General features: G+C 34.6%; 1 protein-coding gene and 1 non-coding gene across 12 annotated transcripts in view; one reads left to right on the forward strand and one right to left on the reverse strand.

Moving 5' to 3' along the window:
- Positions 1 to 49: 49 nt before the first annotated feature.
- Positions 50 to 21883, forward strand: part of Wdpcp (WD repeat containing planar cell polarity effector) — a 406541-nt gene continuing 384707 nt past the window's right edge. For 6 of the 11 annotated variants that reach the window (XM_087216013.1, XM_087216016.1, XM_087216008.1 and 3 more), the window contains exon 1: positions 438 to 638. The gene's annotated coding sequence lies outside the window, so the exon portion shown is untranslated. Of the gene's footprint in view, positions 267 to 417; positions 639 to 9622; positions 9692 to 21883 lie in introns of those variants that run through there. The other 5 variants (XM_087216009.1, XM_087216012.1, XM_087216011.1 and 2 more) reach the window with 5 other exon arrangements.
- LOC147826926 (U6 spliceosomal RNA) lies at positions 9049 to 9152 on the reverse strand. The gene has a single exon (XR_015453312.1). It is a non-coding gene; the product is annotated as a U6 spliceosomal RNA (small nuclear RNA).

Raw genomic sequence — 21883 nt, forward strand, 5'->3', positions numbered from 1 at the left:
TCCAACGTTGAACTACACTTCCCGAAAACACAGGGTCTTCTCAAGTCCTTCTTCCTGCGCTCTCCAACCATTGCAAAATAGTCCCAGAAGTCAGTCTCTGTGATTGGACGACGACTACGAGCGGATGGTATGGGCTCAGAAGGAAAGGACTGCCTGATGGCTCATGGCAATTGGCGGGAAGGAGGGCGTGTGTAACTTGAGGGAGGAGAGATGAACCCTTAAACGATTCCGCTTAACGCGCAACACAGACATTTTCGTGCCCTGAGGTAAACGTGAGCGGTAACGAGATCTTCCGCTGCGTAAAGCCGGCTCGACCCGGAAACAAAATCTTTTTAAATCGTTGTACTCGCTCTCTAGGGGCGGGGTAATTGAGGTGTCCGGAAGATGTTACAGCTTCTCAGGTTGCTAAGCGACGAAGCTTGAGCAATGGAGCGAACAGTGACTGCGGCTCCAAAACCCTGAGCGAACTGTGGCGGGGGCTCCGAAACTCGGAAGATCAAGCTCGCGCATCTTTCCTAGCCCATCCTTTGTAGCGCAGGGAATCCCCCTCCGGTTAGTGTCCGGTGACGAGGAGAGGGTCTGCGGGCGCCCCCTTCTCGGCGACTCGGGGCCGTGCGTCTTTTCCATTCCAGAGGCAGGTGAGCCTTGGCCAGAACGCGAGGGATTTTCTTTTAACCTGAGGGTCCAGAATGTGGTTGTGCGCCTTCCTGCGTTACTTTTTTTTTTTTTTTTGGTACCGGGGATCGAACTCGGGTCCTAGCCTGCGTTACTTTTTACGGGTCTCTTCTCTTCACACAGTATTAGGGGCGCGGGAATACCACCGTGTTCTAAGGGTGTAGTATCCTGGAGTTTGCGCCCAATTTCCTCTGTAAAGTGCAGCTCTTTCCAAGTTAAATAAAAAATATTTATTGAGCATCTGCTTGGGGTGTAGGGGGATGTGCTCCTCCATTCCAGGAGCTTGCAGTCCATGTATCTTAACTTTTCTCTGCCCTCCGCTAACATTGCCATCCATTCTCTTTAGAAAACTGGATGTGCTTTAAATCATCTTCTCTCTTTAAAGTCATGCCAAACCTGTATTTCTAAGGAAAGGGTGGAAATGAATGGGAGAAACTGGTTGTTTCAGTCAAAATATCAGCTTGGAAAACAATGTAAGAGCTTTTCATTTAAAATTAATGCATCCCAAGAGAATTGCAGTGTTCCTCTGAGCTTTGATGTGGATATTGAAAGAAAGATGTGGTGCTTTGCGATCGTTATACGTAATGAAAATGAATGTCTATAATAGGTAACATTGGAACAACTTCTGTGTTTTGTCTTATCGCTGATAAATGAATGCCAAGTGTTATTTTTAGTTTTTCTCCATTTCATTTTTTGAAAATTTACTATTTGGGGAAAGAAATATAATGCCCTACTTTTCTCTTTGACTTTAAGTAGCATTTATCATGCCCAGATAACACCTCCTTAAATCACTTTTCACAGTTATCTCACGGATATACTTTTTCTGGTTTTCTGCTCTTCTCATTGGTTGTGCAGTCACAGTCCTTCCAAGTTCTTTTTAAATTAAGCTCTGATTTATTAATACTGGAATGCTTGTATTCATCTGTACATGCAGTCTCTAAGTGAATTCATCCATGAGTTTTACTTATTCAAATGCTGCTTCTTTGTCAAAAACTCCCAAATTTATCTGGATGCGTCAGTGCAAGCCTGTAATAAGCACCTTGAGGGCCTGAGGCGGAGAATCTTAAATTCGAGCCCCCCCCCCCCCCGCCTCCGGGCGGCAATTTAGCAAGACCCTGTCTAAAAAAGAAAAAAAATTAATAAAAAGGCTAAGATGTAGCTCGATGTGAAGGCCCTGGGTTCAGTCCCCACTACCAAGAAAAAACAACAAAACAAACCCCCTCTCAAATTTGTTTTTAATCCTGGAATGTCTGCTTATCGCCATTGGTTTTTGTTTTTTTTTTTGTTACCAGGATTGAACTAGGGTCCTTGCACTTGTGCAGCAGGAGGTAAAACCACTGAGCTAAATCCCCGGCCCCACTTGATTTTTTAAATAGGCATCATTTCTACTGTTTTACAGTATTTCCTACTGAACAGGCGTATGTTAAAAGTATGTTGTGTCACTAGTATAACACCTTTGTTATACTTTTATAGATTTGATACAGTTAATATGAGTTGCCCTCACTTTCACTATTTTGGTTGTGGATAAAATTATATGATTTCAGATTGTAGATTAGTGAAGAGATAGGACTGGTTAAATGGAGACCAGTTTAATAAATTGACTGGGGAAACTTAGGAGAAGAGTTTTTAGGCTCTGGCATTCTGTTAGGCTCTGGGAATTCAGAAATGAATATAGGGCTGGATTTAGCTCAGTGGTTAGGTAGCCTGCCTCGAAAGCACAAGGTCTGGAGTTCGATCCCTGGTACCAAAAAAAAAAAAAAAATCAGAAATGAATATAAATAATATAGTTGCTGCCCTTTAGGAGACTAGGTATACCATGAAACACAAATGTGTAAGCCCATAATGACAGTATGAAGATCTGTTTAATAATAGAGTTAGTTACTCTGAGGTGCCAGGGCTTTAAAAAGGAGATGCTGCCTTAATCGAGACAAATGGATGTTTCTGACAGGTAGCTAAGGTAGAAGGTGGAACCACATTTGCAATGTTGCAAGTAGGGTTTGAATTGGCAGTAAGAGATCATTCATACATGTTTTAATTTCCTGATTTTAAAAAAACCCTAAGTCTCTAGATTCTAGAACTATATTGTTCAATATTGTCATTAGTCATATGTCTCTATTCAAATTTAAGTTAATTAAAATTTAAAACCCAGTTTCCCAGTCATACTAGCCATATTTCAGGTGCTTAATAATGTATCTGACAGAATAAGGAACTGTCATCACCTAAAGTTCAGTGGAAGAATTCAGTGAAAGCAAGACATTATCACCCAGAGCCAGAGCAGGTGTGCCATATCTGCATGCTATTTCTCTTAACTTTGGGTTCCTGTGGATTGTATAACTACTATAATACTGACCAGTCAGGAAGGGTCCTGTTAGAGACAAGAAGAAAACCTAATTCTTGCCTTAACCATTGACTTTTTGTTCTAATAGAAGTGAAATTTACAGTCTAACAGTATGTGTGTCTGTTTAAAAGAGTATTTAGGTACATTTCACTGTCCTGGATCATCAGCCAAATTTAGCTTCAGCAAGACTGTGCCCTCAGGAGGGCTTGAGAAAGCAGTCATTTCCTGGGTGACCTCGAATAACATCTGTCTGTTGCTTTATGCTATTCTGGAAAGCCTGTGTTCCTGTCTCATTCTTAGTAGATGGAAGAATATATGGCATATGTAGAGGCTTGAAGTAGAATGGCAGGTTCAGATCCTGCCAATCATGGGGGATAGTATAAAGAGTAGCCTACTTGAGGTGTCTGTATATTTTAATATGTGCTACAAGTTTATATTAATGTGAGTTTTATGAATTGTCCTAATATTTCAATCTTAGGTGCTGCCATAAAAAAATACCAAAAACTGGATGGGTGAGACGATAAACATTTTTCATAGTTCTGGAGTCTAGGAAGTCTAAAATCGAAGTGCCAGCAGATTTGGTTCTAGCTAAGGTCATTCTTCCTGGTTTGCAAATGGCTATCTTCTCTTTGTGTTCTTAATACATGAATTTTTAAGGAACAAAGACAATTTAGTCCATAGTGCTATATTTTGTTTGATATATTTGCTCCTTATGTACTTATCTCATAATTTCTTCCTCTTCAAGCTTGACGAGTTTATTACATATTTTCAGTTGGTATTAAACAAACACTCCTTGTAAATCAAATTTCACAATAGTTCTCACTATCAAGAAAAGAGAAAAAAGAGAAATGTCATTGGAAAGGGGCTGAAAAGTGCTTTAATTGTGTGAGTGGGTATAGAAAGTGGGTATTCGTTTTATTATTTGTCCAACCTTACCATCCAGTTTAAGAAGAAACATTACCAGTTCCTTCTTGGATATACTGTGCTGGCAAAGATACAGTGTATACTCAATTTTGTGCATATATATTTTGTAATATAAAAATAAACTCACTTGAATTGTTCAACAATAATTAAAAATCAGTTAATGTTTCCTCTTTTTCCCTACTAACTAGGTATTATGAAAACTTATTTTATGTAACTAATTGCTTTACATGTAAAAATATTGTTATATAAGCATAAACATGTCTTATTTTCCTCCAAATATGTCAAAACAGTTATAATTGTGTTAATTATTTAAAAAACTTAAGACATACAAAAAAGAACCTGAAATGGACCAATTTGTGGTTCATGAGATGTGAGGAAGAGTATAAAGAGCTAAACGTTGGCCAGTAACATGAGGCAGAGAGGAGGGTAGAGGGAAAAGAAAGCTGTTGAGTGTAAAGAACTAACATAATAAAGTGAAGATTAAAAGTATTGAAATGAGAGCAGATGTAGTTATACATCCAATTGGCTTTTATTTGTAATTCAAGAATCTGGGCAGCTTGTATTCTGTCAAATAGAATGAGAGCTCCCACTGGATAATGGTAGAAGAGTGGGTTTCTAAAGTGGAAACAAGGAAACACAACCACAGAGAAAAAAAAGCAGGTTGATTAATATCAGGTTACTTTTTTTAAAGGGTTAGAGTGTAGGAGACTTAGCCTTATTACACTGACTCAAGTAGATTAGAATCTCCGGTTTTCAGGTGTGTTTTAGGATCTGTCTGCTTCTGTAACGTTTCAGTTTGATTATGCATTTAGTATAAGTGACTATTTTGGTTTGGTCTGATCATTTAGGGCACAGAATAGGACAGTGGTGGCACAAACATATCGCACACATGCTGGAGCTGGCTGTTTGTTATCATTGAAAGCTCTAAAAGGTTCACCATGACTGGATAGGAGCTCAGTCCAAAACAGTGGCCTCCTGTGATTTTTGTGTACTAAAGGGGAGGAAAAAGTTTCACCTGACGTATTAATTGGCATTATGTATCTTATACCTTAGCCAAACTACTTGCTGTTGCTCAAAGATATCCTTCAGTTTTCTACATCCATGTTGTATGTCTGTTTTTTTCTCAAATAAGTCTCATCTTTTCTGTCTTACAATTCATTCGACCAGGCTTTCTTCATGTACCAGGTATGGTGGTGCATGTCTGTAATTCCAGCACTTTGGGAGACTAAAGCAGGGTGATTGAAAATTTGAGTCCAGTCTGGGCAACTTAGCAAGACCTTGTCTCAAAATAAAAAAAAGTTAAAAAGGGCTTGGGATGTAGTTCATTGCAAAAGATCTAGGTTTAATCTCTAATGTGCCAAAAAAAAAAAAAAAAAGTGTATAACTCTTCTTTACAACCAGAAGTGGAGATTTTTATATATCCTTAATCTCAATTTTCCAGTACACTTCTCTGACATAATATTATCGTACCTAATGTATCTTAATGCCTAAAGGTTTTAAGATAATCACAGTATCATATTGCTTTATTTTAAAACTATGCATATAAATTGATATTTTGTGTTTTTCATTTACTTGTGACTGTGATACACTGTCATTACAATTAGTAGTGCACAATTGAACAAAACCAGTATATTACAAATTTAGTTAAATAATTATTAAGCATTGAAAGTAAAATTGTAATGGAGGTATATCTTTCTTCACCCTTGATTAGTTCATATATCTGGATAAATATTATGTTTAGAATGAGACTGGATTGAGCTTCACACTCCTGTTTTTCAGAGTTATAATAGAAACCTTGTCACTTTAAGAAGGTGGAAGTGTGTTTTTTTTTTTACCTCTTCCATATCATTTGTACAACAAAATTACATGGTGACCTATCATCAGAAATTTTCAATGATATATGAAATGGTCATTCACTTAAGATCCCTTTCAATTTTGCTGAAAGCAAAGTGTTGAAAAACATCTGACTTGCAAAAGTATTTATTATCCATTAGTCCTCCAAAGCTTTACTAAAGCTTGTTCAAAACCCTAAGTTGCTCTTTCATTTAGAGTTCCTTTAATTGCTTCAATATGCTCTGACAATGCTAAGAAAAATGGAAAGTATTATTTTAGTACTCTTTTCCTAAACAGTTTTTTAATGAAAGATGTTTCCATGTTACATATCATTGAATGTATTGTGTCAGAACTTTTAGGTCAGAACTTTTTAGTCAAAACTTATTTGCTTATTGAATTATCAGTTTTGGTTAAAATATTGTCATTTAATTTGTGAAAGTGAACAGTCAAGATTGATTAATTGTATGAGAAAAAATGTGACTTCATTTTTAAATTAAACGAATACATTAATAGTTTTAGGAATATGTTTGAAACCACTGAAAAATAAATTATTAAATACATTTGCAAGAGATTATTCAAATAATAAAACCAAGATTAAAATGATACAAAGATAAAAATCAATTTAGAAAATAATATTAAAATTATAATGCTATTTCTCATTGCTTAATTTAATAATAAAATGATAAGTGGTTTCTGAAGTAAGAAATATAAGTGAAAATATGGTATTCCTTTATTTTATTTTATTTTTTATTTTTTTGTTATGGGGGATTAAACTCAGGTCCTTGTACTTGCAGGGCAGGCAGCGGAACCACTGTGCTAAATCCCTGGCCCCAGTTTTTTTGGTTTTTTGAGGCAGGGTCTCCCTTTGTAGTTCAGGCTGGCCCTGAGCTCACTAGGTAGCCCATGCTGGCCGTGAACTCTTAGCAGTCCTCCTGCCTCAGCCTCAGCCAGTGCTGGGATTACAGGCGTGCACCACCATGCTCAGCTTTTTGTGTTTTGTTTTTTGTTTTTGGTATTCCTTTAGTACATTAGTATCAATCCCAAATATACTGAGCTTCTGAGAATTTGAGAATTATCTATACAAATAAATGCATTGGTTTTGTTTGGCTGACCCCTTTCTCCCTTTCCTTTCCTTTCCCTCCCTCCCTCCCTCCCTCCTCCCTCCCTTCCTTCCTTCCTTTCTTCCCTCCTTCAATACTGGGGCCTTCACTGAGCTACACCCCAGCCTTTAAAAATTTTTTTATATTTTGAAATGGTCTTGCTAAATTGCCAAGGCTGGACTCAAACTTGTGATCTTTCTGCCTCAGCCTCCCAGAATTTGGGGGTTTATAGGTGTGCACTGTCACACCCAGCTTTGTTGGACTTCTACCTCAGAATCATAGTTTTCATGTGTATTCAATGAAGGAAGAAAGTATGAATTGCTAAAAATGTAATTTGCTTTAAAATATATGTGAATTGCTAATGATTGGTCATGCAATACCTGCATGTCTGCTATGGCATTGTGACTCTTCCTATTCCCTGTCTCTCTCTGAGGAAAACAGATCATTCTCTTTTTTATATAGAATGGCTGTGCATTATTCTCAAAGCCAAAGTTCTTGGAGTCTTACCTTTTACCCTGAGGATTTACCCAAAGTTTATTTCATTATTACCCTGAAACAAATTTTTCTATTAGCTGCTAATAGAAAGATGCTTTCTGTTGTTAAGCCTAAAATTTCATGATTTTTGTCCTTGATTTGCAGTGAATTTTAGAAGGTAGAGTTTTCATAACCAGAACACTTACTGCTTGCCCCACAACAGGACAGGACATTCCCATACTCCAAGAAGGCCAGTAACAGGTAGACTCCTGTAGTCTCACCCAGGAGAAACACAGAATCAGTCACTTATGTGGAAATTCATGGACCTTGTTCTCTTTCTAATGAGTTGCTCTTGTAAATCAGATTATAGAACACATTAGCACTGATTATAAATTAGCTTTCCCAGGTAATATAATTCATTGCAGCAGTGGATTTTTGGTCAGGTGAACATATCAGCATATTTCCAGTTATGATGATTAGGTTGTCTGTATACTCTCCCCTTTTGGAGAAGTGTTTTTGGTAATAATACCAAGTATCACAATATGTCCTTGCAGTTTCATTGTGAGTTTGAGTCTCCAGATTTCTGAATTTGATGTAAACATTTGTTTTGTTAAGGCAGCAAACAGTAGAACATTAAACCATTATGCTAGATTTGGAGATACTGTTAAAATTTTGGCTTTTTTGGCTCAGCTCAGCATTACTTAGGTAGTGTTTATCTCAAATTGAAGAAAATATTTGAAATGCCATTTTTAAAGCATTCAGCAGCCCTATTAAAGAAACATTAAATTTTAGATCCCTAAAATAGACGGTTGGTTTTTGATACCCTAGCCATTTTGGAGGTCATAAGATATTTTGACCTCTTTTTTGAGGCTAATGTAGGAGTATCACTGTGAGTTCAAGACCACCCTGGACCACCTAGTGAGTTGAAGACCAGCCTGAATGCATAGTGAGACCTTGTCTCAATAAAACCAAAAGAAAAAAAACCAACAAAAAAAGATACTTTTTCTGTAACTTATATAATATAGAATTGATATGCATCTAATTAAAATCATTCATTTCAGTGTTTATGCAGTACAATTAAGCTTTTATGTAATAATTTTGTTATAATCTGACTTCCTTTCTTGAAAGTATTAAAGTAATATTTAGAAAGTAATGTAAAGATGCCTTTGCTGTTGGTCTAATTAGTTCCATTTATAGAAAAACGTAAGTATGCTTTACTGTAGCATCCATGTAATTAATATGTAGCCATGTTAGTAGAATATGAGAAAAGATAGGATCATTTAAAAAACAAGATTGAGTTGTGAAATAAATCAGATTAAATTATTAATACTTTTTAAATGAAAGACTGCAAAGCTAAACAGTTGACATAGCTAAAGGTCAATTTTTAAAATGTAAGAATAGTGTTAGGTCTCTTGGAAATTATTTGATTGGTTAAGATGATGTGCAGAACATTTTTGAAAATATTCTTACATAATTTCTAAAACGAATATGTAGTATTTTAAAAATGATTATCACATTCACTTCAATGAGTCTTAAACTAATTCCAAAAGCAAAATTTAGTCATGGCAAAAATAAAAGTGCTTATATTTAACCTAAAATTGTAACCAAATCAAGAACTACTTTATTACTATTTTTATTGTTTTATATATACACAATTTACATGCATCCCAAAATATTTAACACACAGATATATATATATATATATAAAATATGGAACACTTCACAGATTTACATGTCAGTCTTGTGTAGAGGTTATGCTAATCTAAGTATTGTTTCATCGTTAGTAAATGTGCTACTGAAGCAAGCACAACTATAAAATATGTTTGACTAGAATTTTCAGGGATATTTTTATGGGAATAAAATTTTAGTTGTATGACCTTAATGTAATCAAGTTTCTGTGAATGGTGAAGAAGTTATTTTGAGGGGAATGAGTTGCTAGGTCCTCTTTTTACAACTTAAAGTAAGACAAGAGAAAATATTATTTATCAGGATTCTTTTTGATAATTAAATATTTCTGGGGATATGTGCTACCTAACTTTGAGTATTTTCCTTTAAGTGGAAGGAGTAGTATTTGTTGGTTTTAACTTTACTACTTAGCTATGTGACCTTGATTATATTTCTTGGTATCTATAAGCCTAAGCCTTAGTTTACACTGGGGATAACATAGAATGACCATAAAGTCAGGAAATAATGTAGCAATTATATTCCCATAGAGATCCAGTTAAATCAAGAGATGCACAAGATGTTCATAAGCACTTTTTTTTATTTTTTTGAGTAGCGGGGATCCAACTCGGGTCCTTGTGCTTGCGCAGCAGGCGGCGAAACCACTGAGCTAAATCTCCGGCCCGTAAGTACTGTTTCTAAGAGCAATTCTTTGGAAATAATTCATATGTCCAGAATTAATAAATACGTTGAAAAGTAATGGATCATGGTAATTCCTCATATGGAGGAATATAAAAATATGTTGAATGAAAGAAAATTATACTAGAATATATACAATATGATCCTATTTTCATAAAAATTAAAAATGTATAAATGCTATGCTTTGGATATGGTTTGTACTCACAAAAAAGAGCACTAGAATTTGGTTTCCAATGTAACAGTATTGAGAGGAGGTGGACCTTTAAGAGGTAACCTAGTGGCAGGTCATGAGGTCACAGGGGCCCTACCCTCAGAAGGGACTAATGCTTATCTCTGAAGTAGGTTAGGTCCCAAGAGATTGGATTAATTATCTTGAGAGCAGATTGTTAGGCAGTAAGGCCATCCCATGTTTTTGGCCCTTGTGTATTCAAAGTGATGAATGTTGAAATTCTGAAAGATCAAAATTCCTGAAGTCTAAAATCCCAAAAGATCAAAGTTCTAAAAATATGGTAGTTCTGGAAAAAATAATTAAAAATTTGAGACATTTATTTACATTTAAAGGGAATGATTTGAGGAATAAAAACACAACAGAATGCTCCATAGACCACTTTACACAATGTAATAGATAGTAATAGTATACTTTTTTTGCAAATGTAAGCACCCCAGCATACTAACAACAGTCATGTGTTAGTAACAGTGATGAGCAGATGAACTATTCATAATAGTTCAAAAAGTGAAATATACAAATGTGTAATTGTGTGCACCCATTTTTATAACTGTTTCCATGTGAAATAGCGTGATGAACAACCTAAGTCACTTGACAAGATCAACCAGACAAGAAACTGCAGAGGGTCCCCACTCATGCAGTTTCAAACAGCTGAGAGTGCTAGAAATTTTATCTTTCACAAATGCATGTACAAAAAAGGATGTCCCTTTGTTTATTGAGAATGTTTAACCATTTATCTATGTGCATAATGCTTACATGCAAATTCAGAATTGTGATAATGCACTCTCATGGAGTCAAATTTGCAAAACATTCATAAGATGCATTGCAACTCTCTAAAAGTGTTTACACAGTGTATACCTCCAGTTTCAGAAATGATGCAAAGATGAAATACATAGCATAGCAAATTGACATCTTAGTGTGACATACTGCATATTTAAAAAACTGATTCAAATTTATTTGTAAAATTAGTTAATTGGAGAGTCTAGTTAGGTGGTCAAGGATTGTTATTCTGGATAAAATGAAGAAAAGTACAGAGGTGATCTGTGTATTCATCATGTAAATTGTAATCCAGAAAAAAGAGAAGAGAATGAGGCTCAGTCATAAAATAAATACATTGTTACAATCTGTGATGAACACCATAGAGAATAATTTAAGGTTGTAGAAGGATTGTAAAATTGAAGAACTGATCTGCGCATTAACATATTGGTAAACTGTTGCCATAAATTTATCTCTTTTATTTTCTTCAGTTTTTTAATTCTAATAAGTTAACTGTCAATATACGTAGTAGATTCAAAAATAGCTGATTAAGTCTCCAGTGGCAGCTGGAGAATATATAGTTTTATCTTTATGACAATGTACAAAATAAACATTTGCTCAGATACATTGTTATGGTGCCAATCTTAATACCAAAGGACACAACCCCAAACATAAACCTCCACCCCGTAGGTTTTGCAGTTTTAAGGATTTTAAGCTTTTGAGATTGTGATTTTGGGGATTTCTTAGGCTGCAGAAAGTTTGATCTTTCCAAGATTTTAGTATGGAGATTATGACATTTGGAATTGTGTCTTTGGGATTATGAACAGCACTGCTTCCATATGTGCTGTGCACCTCTTGCTTGTGCTCCTGCTGTGTGATGTCATCTGTCATTTTCAGACACAGTGCGAGACCCTTGCCAGATATGGCTGTTCAGTCTTGGACTTTCAGCCTCCAAAACTGTAAACTAAATGAAGCTCTTTATAAAGTACCCAGCCTCAGATATTTTGTTATAACAACACAAAGACTAACAAATACTGTTATTCAGGATTTCATACACATCTGGTAAAACCAGGAAGAGCAGGGGAATGATTCATTTAGAATTTGGGATGATGGTTGCCTGAGTTGAAGGGTAAGAGAAAGTTGGTAATCTTCTGCTTCTTAAACTATGTGGGTATTTAAAAAAATTATATATATATATGTATATATATACTACATATTTTAAATACATATATATATATATAATCTGACCTTTTATGATTAAAAATAAATATAGTGGCTTAGAGCCTTTTTTTTATTATTGAACACCAAGGTTGAGGAAGAGTAAAAGTGATGAATCTTCTGTCCTAACAGAAATATTCCCATTTTTATAAATCTCATTCAAATTTTCAAAGTTAGATTTACATCTTATATTGCTATTTGTTTTCTATTATTTGTTCTTCCTTTCTTCTTTCTTTTTTTATTTGAAACTTTTTACAATTCCAGATTATGTGTTTTGTTGGCTTATTAGTAACAACTGGTAATTTTTATGACTGCTTTAGGGTTTATAATATACATCAAAAGTCTACTTTCAAGTGATATGCAACTTCATGTATAGTGCAGGAGCTTTCCAGTAATTTGCTTTAATTTCTGTTTCTGATTATTGTACTATGGTTGTTGCACATTTTACTTTTGTATAGGTTATTAGTCCCATAAAACGTTATTCTTTTCATTTAAACAGTTATCTTTAGAGACATTTAAATGAGGAAAATATCATAAATATAGTTACCTTTCTGCACTTTAATATCTTTGTATAGATTCATATTTCAATATTGTGTGGTTTTTTTTCTGCCCAAAGTACTTCCTTTTAAAAAATATTTCTTATAGTGTGAACTGGCTGATAAAAAATTTAGTTTTTGTATGTTGAAAAATCTGTTTATTCTTTGATTTTCAAAGATATTTTCCTAGGGCTAGAATTCTAGTTGCTAGCTTATCTTTCAGTATTTTGAAGATGTTCCCTCCCTTTTAATTTTTCTTGTTTCTGATTAGAAATCTACTTTCATCTTTCTTTATTTGACTCATGTCTGTTTTCTCTCTGAATCTGTTAAACATTTTTTAATCACTGATTTTTTTTTTTATGATGGTTCGCCTGGGTATAATTGTTTTCATGTTTCTTTGTGCTTGGGGTTCATTGACCTTTTCAACTTAAGAGTTTTTAGTTTTCAACAAATTTGAGGCAGTTTTGGACATTTTTTGCTCAATTGTTTATTCTGTATTCCTCCCATCCTGTCACTGTTTTGGGAATTCCAAATATATGTATAGTAGGCCAACTGAAGTCATCCTACAGCTCATTGAGTCTCTGTTTATATTTTAAATTCTCTTCCTGCATTTCATTTTGAAAAGTTTCTATTGCTCTGTCTTCAAAGCTACTAACTTTTACAATATAGAATACACTGTTAATTCCATCCAAAATATTTTTGATCTCACATACTGTAGTTTTTATCTGTAGGAGTTTGACTTGGGTTTTTAAAATGTAACTTTTATGTCAATCACATGTTAAAAAATATTGAATACAGTTATAGTAATTGTTTTTAAGATTTATTAGATAGGACCTGTGTACAGGGCTAATAATTCTCCACTCCTGAACAAAGACTTTTCTGTATATTCTACCTCTGTGACTGAATCATGAAGTTTTTTTTGTTGGGTTGGTGGGAACAGGTACTATTCTCAGTTCCTATACGAGTGCCAAATACTGTTAAGTGTAAACATTTCTGACTGTTTTTTTCTTGGGCTTCCTGGATTTTCATATTCATATTCTGTGAGTGCTTAGGTGAATTCTCAAGAGGAATAATCTGAAGTTCTATAGCTCTGTACAACTCCCTCCTCTCTATAACTCCCTCTACAGCTCCCTCCTCTCCTGAAAATTCTAACAACTTCGTCTTCTCCAGTCTTTCATTTCTCTCTCCTCAACTAAAACCCCTCAGATTTACCAGTTGTTAATATCCTGTTAGATTTGTTTACTCACACAAACCCTCCTCCACTACCTATTATTTTTTCTGAACCATTTAAGTTGTAGACATGTCTGTAAACCCCTACATCATTTTTATTTATTTATTTTTTTCCTATGCTGGGGATTGAACTCAGGGCTTTGTGTACACTATGCAAATGCTCTACCACTGAGTTACATCCCTAGTCTTTAAACTCCTGTATTCTTCAATGGATATTTTCCAAGAACAGGGTAATTCTTTTATATAACCACGAAACATTTATAAAATCATTTACAAAATTTGTAAAACATTTTTAAACATTTATAAAATTTTGACATTTTTGATGTATGCTACTGTCTCATGTACTCTCATATTCACAAGCTACCAGTTTTCTCAATAACGTCCCATGTATAACATTCATTCCCCAATATAGGATCAGACATTTCTCTTATGAACAATAGAATTGATAGGCCATTCTTGAATTTCTGAAAGCTATAGTTCTGGGTTATGTAACTGTCCTTCTCAGTTCAGCAGTTCATAGACTTTTTTTAGTGTTCCACGAGTAACCTAACGTAATTTCTTTTTAAATTTTTTCTGCTTTTTTTCTTGCTCTTAACTGTCTTGTGTATCCAGAGTTCCTTAGAGAGGCAGAATTAGATGGGCCTGAAATGTTATCACTGCTGTTGTGTGGACTACATTTCTCATATTTGCTTACAAATCTCTAAATCATATCGGGTGCCCATTTCCAGCTCACTTAGGTGTATATATATATAGGGCACAGTTTGAGATAATTATGATGTTCAGAGCACACATTTTCTTTTTTATGGAGTAGCCTGTGGTAGGACTGGTGGAGAAGGCACTCCAAGTGCTTACTGTGGCAATACGTATCTATCAAGAAGTGATTTACTTGATGAGTTATTTTAAAAATATTAATACTGTGATATTTAAATTTATTTTAAATAATAATAGTAATGTTGAAAATTGGTATAAAACTGGAACAAGCATTTTCAGTAACTTAATGTCTTACATTATTCATTAACGATATTGGGCCCGGGATTTAGCTCAGTGGTTTCTCAGCCTGCTGTGCAGGTGCAAGGACCCGAGTTCGATCTCCGGTACCAAAAAAAAAAAAGAATTCATTAACGTTATTATGAAACCCTGACTATTAAGTTTGCTTTATTAATTTGGCCTGACTAAGAGGTATAAATATCACTCTGCATTTTTTAAAATTTATTTGATTACAGCATTATTTAATGTTTTCCTTAAGAGAGCTTTTCAGCTCTTCTGTGAATCTGTGTAGATTGTTTGAAGTTAACATTTTCCAGAAGCCAAAACGTAGACTTCTCACAATATGCAGTTTGCCTTTGAAAATTTCCTGCATTAGGTATTACTTGTTTATGTGTTCTTGTTATTTAATATGAGTGAAATATTAATAACTAATTGTTTAAAGTGCAGCATTTAAATTAATTCCATATATAATTTAAAAATTTAAATACATTAACATTTTACAACATAGACTATGATTGGGATTAGGACTGTTTGTATTTTCTATTCAAATACTCACAATATTTGATATTTGGATAAAAAGCTATTTCTCATATCAAGTATATTTGTTTAAAACTTTAGAGGAGAATAGACTAGAGAGTTTGGAAAATTTATATTTAGCATAAAATTATTTGATTGTTTTCAGATATTAAAAGTAAAGAGCAGATTTTGGGTTGCTCAGTCTTTTATGACTATTAGATTTACAAGTGTGCATCTTTTAATGACGTGTCACTTTCCTGTTATACATAAAACATTTACTCTCTGGGTCATATTTGAAAAAGGAAGAGAAAAGTGAGATGAGATGGCCTCTCAGTTTTTTTTTCTTAGAGAATATGAAACTATTCCATTTCTTTAAGCAGACTTTCCTAAACAATAAACTTTATTTCATAAGAGGAAACACATTTTTATTTTGAAGGACAATACTTTCCTTGTCCATTGTGTGACTTGTTAAAGAGTGTTGACATTTTTTAAAAAGCTGTCTGACTGAACCTGCTATTTACAACAAGCCCAGGCCAGCCAGAACTACTTTGGGAAGGTGATATAGACTTACTGAAGTTAAAACTACTATATGGCAAGATTACTCTAGAGACATGAAGTCTGGGTTTTGACTTCAGGAAATATCACTTTGGAAATTATTTTCTAGGATTAAAAATAAAAATTTGAAATATGCATCTTCAATTAATTGTGACTGTGCTGGCTGGAACTCATTGCCAAGACAATTTTTGAAAAGCATTTTGATTGCTGTTATTTGAAATTAAGAATGTTTGAAACTGAATTTTGAGACTGAGAGGGAAGACTAAAAGAACATTGTCTTTTCTTGCTGTGAAAATATGATTAAATTATTATGAGTTGATTATGAGAAAGCTACTAACTAATAGATATTTAACCTATATGTAATATTATGATACAGTAAGAAATATTAGGTTTGTGTTTCTTGTTCCTGACACACAGCTTCTAAACCCTTGGAATTTTCAAAAAACTTTTTTTTATAATAATGAGATGACTGGGGGATCCTCCCAGAGAGCCTCAGGATTGGAGGGATGGTTGCAAGAGGGAGCCAACATATTATTAGAGTAATTCTGTGAATCTGTGTAGATTGTTTGAAATTAACAGAAGTGTACTAACCTTTAGGGAGTGAAAAGGGGCTGCAAATTGTTCACTCATGGCCAGTGACAATCATTCATGCCTATATAATGAAGCTTCTCTAAAAACTTTAAGGGACAGAGCTTCTAAATAGCTGAACACATGAAAGTTCCTGGAGGGTAGTACTGTAGATCCATAATGAACATGGAAGTTCTGTGCTTCTTCCCACATGCCTTGCACTATGCATCTTTTCCAACTGAACTCTTCACCTATATCCTTTATAATAAATGTGTTAAAAGTAAGTAAAGTGTTTCTCTGAGTTCTCTGAGTCCCTCCATAAAATTGTTTGAACCCAAAGTGGGGGTTGTGGCAATCTTAATTTATAGCTGCTTGGTCAGAAGCATAGGTCACAAATTGGAGCTTGTGATTGACATCAGAAGTAGAAGGGGAGAAGAGGGTAGACTGTCGTGGTCCAAGCCTTTAACCTGTGGAATCTGGTGCCATCTGAAGAGCAGTGGGGGTCAGAATTGAGTTAAATGACAGGATACCTAATCTTTTCCCATCACTGGGACAATGTGCCTGACACCCACAATTTAAGTTTATTTTGGCTCATAGAATCAGAGGGTTCAGTCCATAGTTACCTGGTTTAAAGGCACAACATCATGGTGAAGGAGCATGGCAGGGGAAAGGTGTTCACCTCATGGCTACCAAAAGGAGAGAGAAGGGAGGAGTGGGCCCAGTGACCCATGTCCAGTCAGGCTGCAGCTCCTATTTATGAATTCATAGATTAATCCACTGATGAGTATAGCACCCCGTGATCCAATCATCTTCTGAAAATCCCACTTCTAAACTCATTAGACTTTTGAGGTTCATTCTAGATTGGAACTATAACAGTATTCCTGGAGAATTTCTTGCTGTCTGTGGAGAAACCCCCATACATCTGGTATCACAAGTGCTGCATTGATTGGTATGTGAATAGAAAGAATGTTTCAGTTTGTCCTATCTCTATACTGTGTCTAATTGAAAAGTTAAATATTTAATTGTGTGCCTCTAAAATTAAACTCTTGGTACCAAATTATGAATTGTGCCCCTCTTTGTAATATACAACCAGGGGAAGAATTAAAATGCAGGAGTTGGTCTAAGATTCATAGTTATTCTCCAGATTCTTATTCCTAAGTGATAGAAATGGTTACTCACTTAAATATTAGGACAGTTATCATTTTTATGTTGTCTATAATGTGGATAGGTATATACTGAAGTCTATATATTATGTGTATGTAGCATAAGTCTATATATGCTGTAGGATATACTTATAATAATATATATTAATTGTATATATATATATATATAGAGAGAGAGAGAGAGAGAGAGAGAGAGAGAGAGAGACTAGAGAACAATACATTTCTAGACTATTTCCTTTTTTTCTTTTTTCTTTTTGGAACCAGGGATCGAACTCAGGTCCTTGCACTTGTGGGGCAGGTGGTGGAACCACTGAGCTAAATCCCTGGCCGACTATTTCCATTTTTGTAATATAGAGAAATAATTATTGTATCTACTGGGGACCCCTGAAACATTATGGGAAACTTCTGCAGTAGGCTTCAGTCTCGCCCAGTGTATGATGCAGGACTAAGAAAAAAAAACTAAAAGAGAGAATTAAAAGAGACAGAAAGCAAGGTGCAAGGATGACCAATGCCAGTATAAGTGACAAAGGCACTGACCAGTCCAAGCCACTGATTTTTATTGGTAATCAATTGGGGTAAAGGGGAGCTATGTGCAAGGGTAGAACTATGTGTGAGGATGCGGAATTGTGCAGTTTCTATGGAAATTAATGTAAGCCAGGCTTGTGAAGAATAAGACCAAGCATTCTTGAATTAGGAACAGAATATATAATGTATGTAATTAGAACATTGTCCTTCTAGCAAGAAGGTTTTAACTTTGGGAATGGCATTTGAGTGTGAGTTACTCTGACCTTGGCACATAGGCTTTGGCTGGACTTACTTCTTTAAAAAAGCCAGTTGTGGGGTTAACTCTTCACAGCCTGCTTACAGCCCACTTTGGGCATAATCAATATTGCAGTCGCCTGCAGTATCAGTGATCCTAAGTGTATTTAGTTACAGTATTAATTTTCTAGGCTGCCTATCTTTGCCACATTTTCAAAGTTGTATTATACAATTATTGGTTGCAACTATTGTATGCAGTATGTTTTTGTTTTGGCCCTCTGTCGCTGTGGACTATTGTTACAGGATCAACTTAAAAAGTGAGTATGATTGTGATTTTCATACAAATGTAAAATGAACATGTATCAAAGATTTTATTTAACTCATTAATTACTGATATGATTGCAGTTGAAGTATCACACATTTATAATCAAAGAATGCTGAAATGAATGCAAAACTGGCAAAACTGATGAATAGCCATTGGACTGTAATCATCTTAATAGGACACAATTTTCATTTCTATGGACAGGGCTCATTTGTATTACTATAAATTTCCTACAGGTTAACTTCTTTCCCTGCACACTTGTAAAATAGCCTGTCAATTAAAAACAAATGGACAAGCAAGCCAAAATACTGATTAAATTCTCTTTATTCACACATTTTCCTTATTTTTCAGTACTGGCAACTGGTACTTTATATTAGCTTGATTTTAGTAGTTGCAGGAGAGAGATTGTTTCATATCTACTGAAATATTTTAATTGTCATGTTAGTTCTATAAAGGGAGGAACCATAAATTACAGGAATCTGTAAATGAATAAAATGATGTTTTGTGTATAAATGCAAAAATTGATTGGTTAAACCTGTGTGCTGATTCAGAAAGTAGAAAAAAATAGTGGGTTTGTAAGTCTAATCTTATTTTAATTGTAATGGAGCCAGTTATGATCACTTGTGGAAAGCTTTCTGTGTATGTAGCATAAGTCTACATATGCTACATGTATCATACAGCATATATAGACTTTTATTAACTAAAGTGATTTCTTTTCTGCCTCATTTGAGTTCTGTATATCAGATTTTAAATTGAGTATAACTTTTAACTCAAAAGTAATTAGATGCCCTGAACCAGCAAATAAGCAAGCATGACATTTTTATGAAATGCTCATATTTTATGATTTTACTCTGATGTTTGCTCTCTTAACAAATAACTTATACTTTCCATTTAATAACATTAGAAGTAATATATGCATATCCTTCAGCATATCTTTCTTATGAGGAAGGAGAACAGAATACCATGTATTGTATTACCTACCTACTCCTACTCCTTCCTGTGAGCCAATCAGGTAGTCCCACCTGGGCAAATGACTGTTAAGAGAATGATAGATGTTAGATTAAATGAACCAGCTGTGGGGTAGGCTGCAGGTCAAACAGTAAAGAGGTGGGATGTGATTTTATGCATAAAGTCGAAGACAGCAGTTTTTTATTGGCTGTCATGCAGCAAAACCTAGATTTTAAAGAGTTATACATTTATTGAAATGACCAGATAATTCAAACATAAGATAATTTTTAACTCGTAGAGTAGACAACACCAAGACATTTAAAAAATATTGAGATAATGCAGAAAGCTCTTGGTAAATTATAGTAGTTAACACTTGATGAGTGCTTACTGTGTCAAACAGTATGTTAAGTTCTGTACATGCATTAACACACTTATTCATTACAGTGACTTTATAGGGTAGTTGCTATAAATATTTCCATTTAAAGTGAGGCATGGTACTAAATAATGCTAAATAATTTACCCAAGATTGAATTGTAAGCAGCAAAGCCAGGATTTGAACCCAGTCTGACTTCAGAGATTGTGTTCCTCCTATTACATTGTACCCCTTCAGAAGAATGAAATCCAAATTAAGCTTAGCCCTTCCTTTGCTTTCATAACCTCTCTTTCAGTGTATCTAACTGGTAAGTAAGAGCTTACATCTTAGGTTAGAAAAGTCAAGTGAAAAGTTGGTGAGATAAAGGATAAGGCAAGGAGAGAAAAATCAGGCTACTCTTTGGTGGGGAAGGTCATAAACATTTATCAGATTCATAAAACATTCTCTACATTTTTATCCTTTGCCATTTCTGTTGAGGATATACGATCCATTGTTTTCAGACTTTTCTTAAAAATCAGAACCATTTTCCAAGTTAAAAATTTAACTATTGCAATATATAAAGCAGATAAAGTGGTATTTTACTTGTAGATGTTTTTGTAATTTTGTATTTACAAAGTCAATAAGACTAATCATGCGTTGATAGAAACAAAATTTTAAAGTGAGTGTTGTAGATAACTGTTGGTGATCCTCATTTTAGCATTCAGTTATTGTTTCTTTGACTACCTTTACATAAATATATTGTAGTCTTGATTGTTTTTGCTGCTGTTAAAAGAGAACTCTTTTTTTTTTTTTTGGTACCGGGGATCGAACTCAGGTCCTTGCGCTTGTGAAGCAGGCGGCAGAACCACTGAGCTACATCCCGGGCCCTAAAAGAGAACTCTTATCAAGTCTTTTTTAAAAAATTTTTTTTAGATACTTTATGTCAGACAGTCATCTGTGTCATGGAAGAAAATACTCTGCTACCACTGGGCCAGTTCTTAAAAACATTTATTATTTCACTTTGATAGGTCTTATCTGTTGATAAAACTGAGAAATGAGAGTATAACCAGTTTGTATTCATCTAATAGGTATATGATAGGAAACCTAAAAGGTTTCTAAACTTTCTCTTTCCTTTCTTATTGTTTCCTTTTCTTATTGTGTAAAACTATTGTTTTTAATATTTTATTTTTCCCCTTTATTTTAGTGTAGGTAAAAGCTAAGTTTGTGAATTTATAATTTTCAGAACCATCATAATATTCCTGCCAGCTTCAATATTTTATATCTCAGTGGAATTTTTCTAAGCTTTGGGCACAGCTCCAAATTTTTAAATATGGGTTCTTCGGGTCAATTACTTCTTTTAGCATCACAGAATCCCTGTCATTCAACTTCTAGATCTAAAATGATCAGTTCATGCTGGGTATGGTGTCACTTGCCTGAAATCTCAAAAGTTGGGAGTCTGAGACAGGTAGATTGCTGCAAGTTTGAGGCCAGCCTGGGCTACAAAGTGAAACTTGTCTCAAAAAAACAAACAAACAAAAATCATTTAAATCATTTTTAATGAGGCCTTTGCTCATTTGTACTTGATTTTCTCTGCCAACAGTTAATGTACCTCTTGTTTTCTTATCCTAGTCCTTTCTTGGGGGAAAGATAATTTTTATTACTCAAGGGTGTGTGTTGTTGTATAGATTATGCTCTTCTGAATTTCCCAGCTACTATTCTCTTCTTAAGTAGTTATGGGTAAATCTGAGATTTTATGTAACAGTACAGAGGGTCCCAAAAGTCTTAGTGTGGTTTTAAGCTTTCAAACTTCACAAGTGTAAATGGTACAGACTTAGAAAAAAAAACCTCATTTGAAAGTTTAATTAAATTTCTTTTATACTCATTAAAAAATTTAAGTAACTGAATTTTAATTTTTTTTTTTTTTTTTTTGTACCAGGGATCGAACTCGGGTCCTTGCGCTTGCGCAGCAGGCAGCGAAACCACTGAGCTAAATCCCCGGCCCCATTGAATTTTAATTTTAATCCTTTCATTTCAGTCCTTTTG

Source organism: Heterocephalus glaber, unplaced genomic scaffold, assembly GCF_053883595.1.
Source record: "Heterocephalus glaber isolate CG9 unplaced genomic scaffold, H.glaber_assembly_v1.0 deba00001457, whole genome shotgun sequence".
In the NCBI taxonomy this organism is placed as follows: domain Eukaryota; kingdom Metazoa; phylum Chordata; class Mammalia; order Rodentia; family Bathyergidae; genus Heterocephalus; species Heterocephalus glaber.